General features: G+C 41.8%; 1 protein-coding gene across 1 annotated transcript in view; it reads left to right on the top strand.

Moving 5' to 3' along the window:
• LOC112231645 (teneurin-3-like) overlaps nt 1–7,500 on the top strand; it is a 408,088-nt gene that overhangs the window by 60,508 nt on the left and 340,080 nt on the right.

Below are 7,500 nucleotides of genomic sequence, written 5' to 3'. Positions count from 1 at the left end.
TGGACTATATAGAGAATAGGATGCCATTTGCGACACACTTGTGTGTGTGTTCCTGTTGCCTTACCGGTTCCTCTTTCCCTGTGAAAGTAGATCTTCACCAAGCCCTTTGAGAAAGTAAAAGCGTTCCCTCACTCTCAGTTCAATTCAATAGACTTTATTGACATGGCAAGTAATATTACTTACAATGTCAATGTACACATATAACTACACTGGTCTGACTAACTGTAATAAAGTAATAATTATAATAAAAGTACTAATACTACTACTACTAATAATAATATTAATACTAATACAAATAATTGGAATACTACTACTACTAATACTACTATATATACTACTACCACCACTACTACTAATAATAATAATAATAATAATACTACTACCACTACTAATAATAATAATACTACTACTATTACTACTACTACCACTAATAATAATAATACTACTACTACTATTACTACTACTACCACTAATAATAATAATAATAATACTACTTCTACTACTACTACTACTACCACTAATAATAATAATAATAATAATACTACTACTACTACTATTACTACTACTACCACTAATAATAATAATAATAATAATACTACTACTATTACTACTACTACCACTAATAATAATAATAATAATACTACTACTACTTCTACTACTACTACTACTACTACTACCACTAATAATAATAATAATACTACTACTACTTCTACTACTACTAGTACTACTACTACCACTAATAATAATAATAATAATACTACTACTACTACTACTACTACTACTACTACTACCACTAATAATAATAATAATACTACTACTACTTCTACTACTACTACTACTACTACTACCACTAATAATAATAATAATACTACTACTACTTCTACTACTACTAGTACTACTACTACCACTAAATAATAATAATAATAATACTACTACTACTTCTACTACTACTACTACTACTACTACCACTAATAATAATAATAATAATACTACTACTACTTCTACTACTACTACTACTACTACTACCACTAATAATAATAATAATACTACTACTACTTCTACTACTACTAGTACTACTACTACCACTAATAATAATAATAATAATAATAATAATAGGAGGCCTAGTAGTAATGATATTAACATTAACAGAACTACAACAACATTAGTCATGAGAATAATAATACGTTACAGTAATAGTAGTAGACCAGTCTCAACATGACTGAAAAGCCACATGGTATGAAAGCCAAAACCAAAGAAAATAGCAAATACTATTGTTACATTGGTACTTTTCACTGGCTGTCCCTCGGCTTGTGGCAGGAGGCCACATATTTACGTGCCAAAACTGCACATTTTGTTTTTTCCCAATGCGTATTAGATATTTTCGGCATTTTTTTTATAGTTTAAAATGATTTGTAATGAAGGATAATTTGGGGAAAGAAAGATTCTCTTATGTCTGAGTATTTGTCCCAGTGTAATAGGTCGCTCTCTCTTTGTCTCCCTCTCTTTTCTCATCCCTCTCTCTCTCTCTCTCTCTCTCTCTCTCTCTCTCTCTCTCTCTGCAGCAGCTTGGGTGCATTAGGGCCATGTCTTCAACTCTGTGTATTTGGTCATTACAGACCAGAGGGCCTCCCTTTAGTAAACATGAACAGTCTCACAGAGACCGTCAGTACAGGCCCTATAGCCCTTAGTCCCTGTAGAACAAAGACACTCCCAATCCCTCTCAAGGTGTTCCCCTTTAAAACTCCATTACCTTAACCTCGTTAACCAGAGACCACATAGGCCTGCTACACTCGAATCAATCCCCGAGCTGACAAGGTAAAAATCTGTCGTTCTGCCCCTGAGTAAGGCAGTTAACCCACTGTTCCCCGGGCGCCGAAGACGTGGATGCCGATTAAGGCAGCCCCCCACACCTTTCTGATTCAGAGGGGTTGGGTTAAATGCGGAAGACACATTTCAGTTGAATACATACAGTTGGTATCCCTCTTTCCCTTTCCTTTCCCTCCCTGAAGTCCCGCACAGGCCCCCAGCCCCCTTCCCCCTATCATTTCCAGACCAGGGTTCAAACACGCCCAACTAGCACTCCAGACAGGCTAAAGTCCAGACTAAAGGCCAGACTAAAGGCCCGACTAAAGGCCAAGACAGGAGAAAGTCCAGACTAAAGGCCAGACTAAAGTCCAGGCAGGCTAAAGTACAGACTAAAGTCCAGGCAGGCTAAAGTCCAGTCTAAAGTCCAGACAGGCTAAAGTCCAGACTAAAGGCCAGACTAAAGGCCAAGACAGGAGAAAGTCCAGACTAAAGTCCAGACTAAAGTCCAGGCAGGCTAAAGTCCAGTCTAAAGTCCAGACAGGCTAAAGTCCAGACAGACTAAAGTCCAGACCAAAGCCCAGACAGACTAAAATCCAGACTAATCTCCAGACAGGCTAAAGTCCAGACTAAAGTCCAGACAGGCTAATGTCCAGACTAAAGGCTCAAAGTATTTGAAAGATCTCAAATAGTATTTGAATCCTGGTCTGATGGCCACTTTCCCTTTGACTGGTGAGTCCCTGACGCCACACAACAGCCCTCCTCCCATCCATCCCTTCATCTCTCCCTCCTCATTTAATCTGTGTCCTGGGCGTCGTTTTGGGGAGAGTAGCCTTTAAATAACCACAGCCCAGCGCAGCAAACCTCTTCAGTATGTGCAGTCTGTCACTTTGCATTAGGAGTCATTATGGCTCCCTGTAGCTTGGTCTGTAGTTTGTTTGTGTATCGGTCTGAGGCATCAGCTGTTTACTGTCTGAGGAGAAGAGGAGGCTTAAAGGATTCATAAGGGACGTAGTGAGACATGGCTGCTATATGAGGCCCTCTCTCTTTCCCCTCTCAAAATATACATTGTTGTTGTATAGTACAATATACAGTCTGGTTGAATATAACGCTGAGACTTTATACATGAAGCCCTGTTCTCCTTCCCTAAAAAAGACATATGGGTTATTTTTCTATCCACCGGGTTATTAAATTCATTAAAGTTATTAAGTTCATTAAATGTATTAAATATATTAAATGTATTAAATGTAATATTAAAATATAGATCTGAAAGGGAAGTCTAATCCATTGTAACAGACAGGTAGACTGCTAATTATCTCCAGTCCAGGTGACCGATATGTTGTTGTATAATAGCCTTTCAACAGTTCATTTACAGGTCCATTAGTAACTCACCTCATCAATCATTTCCAGGGAAAACCCTTGTTTTCATATAGAAAGAATGTGATTCTGCACCTGAAGTCCAAAAGGTCACATGACAGTTGTAGTGCCGTTGTGTCTCTGCGTGCGTCTGCACGCAGTCTGTAATTAATCAACGCTCTGCTCTGCCATAAGCAGCTTCGCCTCTCTCTTGTAATGAGCTGATTACTCACGGTGCCGAACCACAGTAATATAACGAGACCAATGGACGAACAGCACTTTATTCCACATGGACTTCCAAGGGAAACGTGTTTTATTCCAACTCCTCTGAAATACACACATACATACAGAGAACACATACAGGACCAAGAGTAACACAGAAATACTATGGCCATGTTCAAATCTGGCCTGCCTACTACTTACTTAAACTGCATACTGTGTACTAATCGTACTCATGACCAAAACGTTCTTTCTTGCCTTGCATTGGTAAACGCGGGTTGTCTTGTCATTCTTCAACACTGTTGTAGTACAACGGCTGTGCAAGTGCCTTATTTTGCGCAGAGGGAGGGAGCTCCCATCTCACTTTGTTCATGGTGCCGACCGGAGTTGTTTTCTTTGCAAGAAACTTGTCCGCCAATGACAGTGAAGTGACATGTGTCCCCTTGCCAATGTAAGGTTCCACAAGCCCTCATCACCACATTCTCTGACACTGGCTCACCTGCTGCCAGATGTGGATCTTTTCCCAGATATTGAAAGCCGTTCAGCGTGTACAAAAATGCACGCTCTCCCTGAGTAGCCGACTCCAAGGAGGCCAGAGGAGACCGATACGACTGCTTTGATTGGGTGAGCTGATATAGGGTACATGCCATTTTGAGATTAGGCCTAGACTGGATCAATACAATCGAATGGTCCGCCCTGTTCTTCATTCACAATTGGTGATGACATCATTATGCATCAACTCAGCCCCCCTTTCTCCCCATCATACTTTACTTCATGTATTTCATCTGTTGTTGTATGTTGAAATTAGTTCCGGTATAGTTTAGGTTCAGTTTTGAGGCAATTATTGGAGTGATTATCATCGGGGCACAACACGTTCAGCTGTTGGGAGGAGCGGAGCAGTGGCACGGGGGGAAGCCATAACAAACTGGTTGCCAGTTCTGTTGGTGATATTAAGATTCTAACAGCGGCAGTGTGTTAGACTTGGTTAGGACAAGGCAAGGACGAGGATGGCCCCCCCCCCGCATGACATGTACAATAAAAAGTAATAATGAGCTTTAGCAGTTCTAGTGTTAAGGCGATAGGGACAGCTGTGTGTAACCATGACGTCACGTTTGAATAATATTTCTGTTATCTGTGTTTGTGTAGCTGGTGTGATGAGTAATACTGTACGTTGATAAGCCTTGTTGTTGTATCAGTAACCTTCTGGAGTAAAGGAAGCTGTGTTGATATAGCCAAGGACATGCTCCTTTACAGTGCATTGTGATTAGTTTTATTCAGCAAGTGTCGCTTTTTAGGGCTTATAAATCAGACAATGTGTCTCATCCTTCCATTATCCATGCTCTCTCTCTCTCTCGCTCTCTCTCTCTGTCTCTCTCTCTCTCTCTCGCTCTCTCTCGCTCTCTCTCTCTCACGCTCTCTCTCTCTCGCTCTCTCTCGCTCTCTCTCTCTCACGCTCTCTCGCTCTCTCTCTCTCTCGCTCTCTCTCGCTCTCTCTCTCTCTCTCTCACGCTCTCTCTCTCTGTCTCTCTGTCTCTCTGTCTCTCTCTCGCTCTCTCTCTGTCTCTGTCTCTCTCTCTGTCTCTCTCTCTCTCTCTCTCTCACGCTCTCTCTCTCTGTCTCTGTCTCTCTCTCTCTCTGTCTCTGTCTCTCTCTCTCTGTCTCTCTCTCTCTCTCTCTCTCTCTCTCTCTCACTCTCTCTCTCTCTGTCTCTGTCTCTCTCTCTCTCTCTCTCACGCTCTCTCTCTCTGTCTCTGTCTCTCTGTCTCTCTCTCTCTCTCTCTGTCTCTGTCTCTCTCTCTGTCTCTCTCTCTCTCTCTCTCTCTCTCTCTCTCACGCTCTCTCTCTCTGTCTCTGTCTCTCTCTCTGTCTCTCTCTGTCTCTCTCTCTCTCTCTCTGTCTCTCTCTCTCTCTCTCACGCTCTCTCTCTCTGTCTCTGTCTCTCTCTCTCTGTCTCTCTCTGTCTCTCTCTCTCTCTCTCTCTGTCTCTCTGTCTCTCTCTCTCTCACGCTCTCTGTCTCTGTCTCTCTCTGTCTCTCTCTCTCTCTCTCTCTCTGTCTCTTTCTCTCTCCCCGTGTCTTTCTCTCCCTCTGTCTCTGTTTCTCTGTCTCGCTCTCTCACTCTTTCTCTCTTGCAAGTGTGTAGGCCTTATCAAGGGAGTGTCCATCTAGCAAAGGTCTTCCTGTCTCTAGTCAATCTCTCCTCTGTCACCTCTCCTCCTTCTCTCCCATCTCTCTCTTCTCCCCATCCCCATGCTTGTAATTTACCGAGTTTGTATTTGACCTTGTTATCGGGAACAGTGTCTCTAATTCTACCCCACCACATATAAAAGCCCTGGCCAACCCACTCAGCCAGAGAAATGGAGTCACTATAACTGAAATTCCCATTCAAGTTAATGTGGTCTTTGCTGGGGGTGACTGGCAGTCATTTTATTTCTATGAGTACAGCCATCCAGACCTTCCCTGAGTTATGTATCCCTTGTAATTAGACTGGTCGGACCATCCCACTCTTCATTATTGCATTTCTATCTCACAATAGCAGACCATTATCCCCGTCCTTCAGCTTCCATATGTTAATTTAACAGAGATTTGACTGCCCAGTGTATTTTATCTAACTTTTATTTAATCAGTATAAGGATGGACCCCCTCTCTCTCTCTCTCTCTCTCTCTCTCTCTCTCTCTCTCTCTCTGCCTCTCTCACTCTCATTCTGTCTTTCTTTCTTTCTCTCTCTCTCTTTCTCTCTCTTTCTCTCCATCCACTCATCCACCCATCCCTAGGCCTGAGATTGCATTGCATTTCTCCCTTACGCAAGCAAAAACAATGTTGGGAGTGAATGGCGCGTCCATCGATAATGACTGTTTAAATGTTAAATGTGGAGCCTTTTCTTTACTGTCTGGTGTCCTTGCTCGGCTGCTAGGCCCAGGTAGCTAAATCACTTTGCAATGTTTTAGGGCCAGAGAGAGGATTCCTGCTATTCTACCACAGTCAGCTCTTCCTGGATGAGTGTAGAACAGCAGGATGAATCATTCAAACCTGAGCTGCCTTCACCATGTGGATAGACACACACACACACACACACACACACATACACGCACAGGTGGAGACGCGCGCGCACATACACACACACCCTCTCACACTGATTTTCTACCAGCCCCAGCATTTGTTGCATCTCATATGCAGATGTATTGGGGCTGCCGGTGGATTGTGCTTACGGCGGTGGTACGTGCAGACATCCCTGTGTGTTGTGATAGATGACCAGCAGAGTCCTCGGTAGTCCTCAGTCGCATGCAGCTCTGGGCTGTTAGACTGAGACAGAGGGAGGAAGCCCTAGACAGCTGCAGTGCATAACATGTGTAGTACTGTTAGCTTTAGTTAATGTGCAGTACTGTTAGCTTTAGTTCATGTGCAGTACTGTTAGCTTTAGTTCATGTGCAGTACTGTTAGCTTTAGTTCATGTGTAGTACTGTTAGCTTTAGTTCATGTGCAGTACTGTTAGCTTTAGTTCATGTGCAGTACTGTTAGCTTTAGTTCATGTGCAGTACTGTTAGCTTTAGTTAATGTGTAGTACTGTTAGCTTTAGTTCATGTGCAGTACTGTTAGCTTTAGTTAATGTGTAGTACTGTTAGCTTTAGTTCATGTGCAGTACTGTTAGCTTTAGTTAATGTGTAGTACTGTTAGCTTTAGTTCATGTGCAGTACTGTTAGCTTTAGTTAATGTGTAGTACTGTTAGCTTTAGTTCATGTGCAGTACTGTTAGCTTTAGTTCATGTGTAGTACTGTTAGCTTTAGTTAATGTGTTAGCTGTTAGCTTTAGTTATTGTGTAGTACTGTTAGCTTTTGTTAATGTGTAGTACTGTTAGCTTTAGTTAATGTGTAGTACTGTTAGCTTTAGTTAATGTGTAGTACTGTTAGCTTTAGTTAATGTGTTAGCTGTTAGCTTTAGTTATTGTGTAGTACTGTTAGCTTTTGTTAATGTGTAGTACTGTTAGCTTTAGTTAATGTGTAGTACTGTTAGCTTTAGTTCATGTGCAGTACTGTTAGCTTTAGTTAATGTGCAGTACTGTTAGCTTTAGTTCATGTGTAGTACTGTTAGCTTTAGTTAATGTGTAGTACTGTTAGCTTTAGT

This window comes from Oncorhynchus tshawytscha, linkage group LG34, assembly GCF_018296145.1.
Source record: "Oncorhynchus tshawytscha isolate Ot180627B linkage group LG34, Otsh_v2.0, whole genome shotgun sequence".
NCBI lineage: Eukaryota > Metazoa > Chordata > Actinopteri > Salmoniformes > Salmonidae > Oncorhynchus > Oncorhynchus tshawytscha.
The sequence above is the reverse complement of the archived record's forward strand: the minus strand, read 5'-3'. Positions and strand labels throughout refer to the sequence as shown.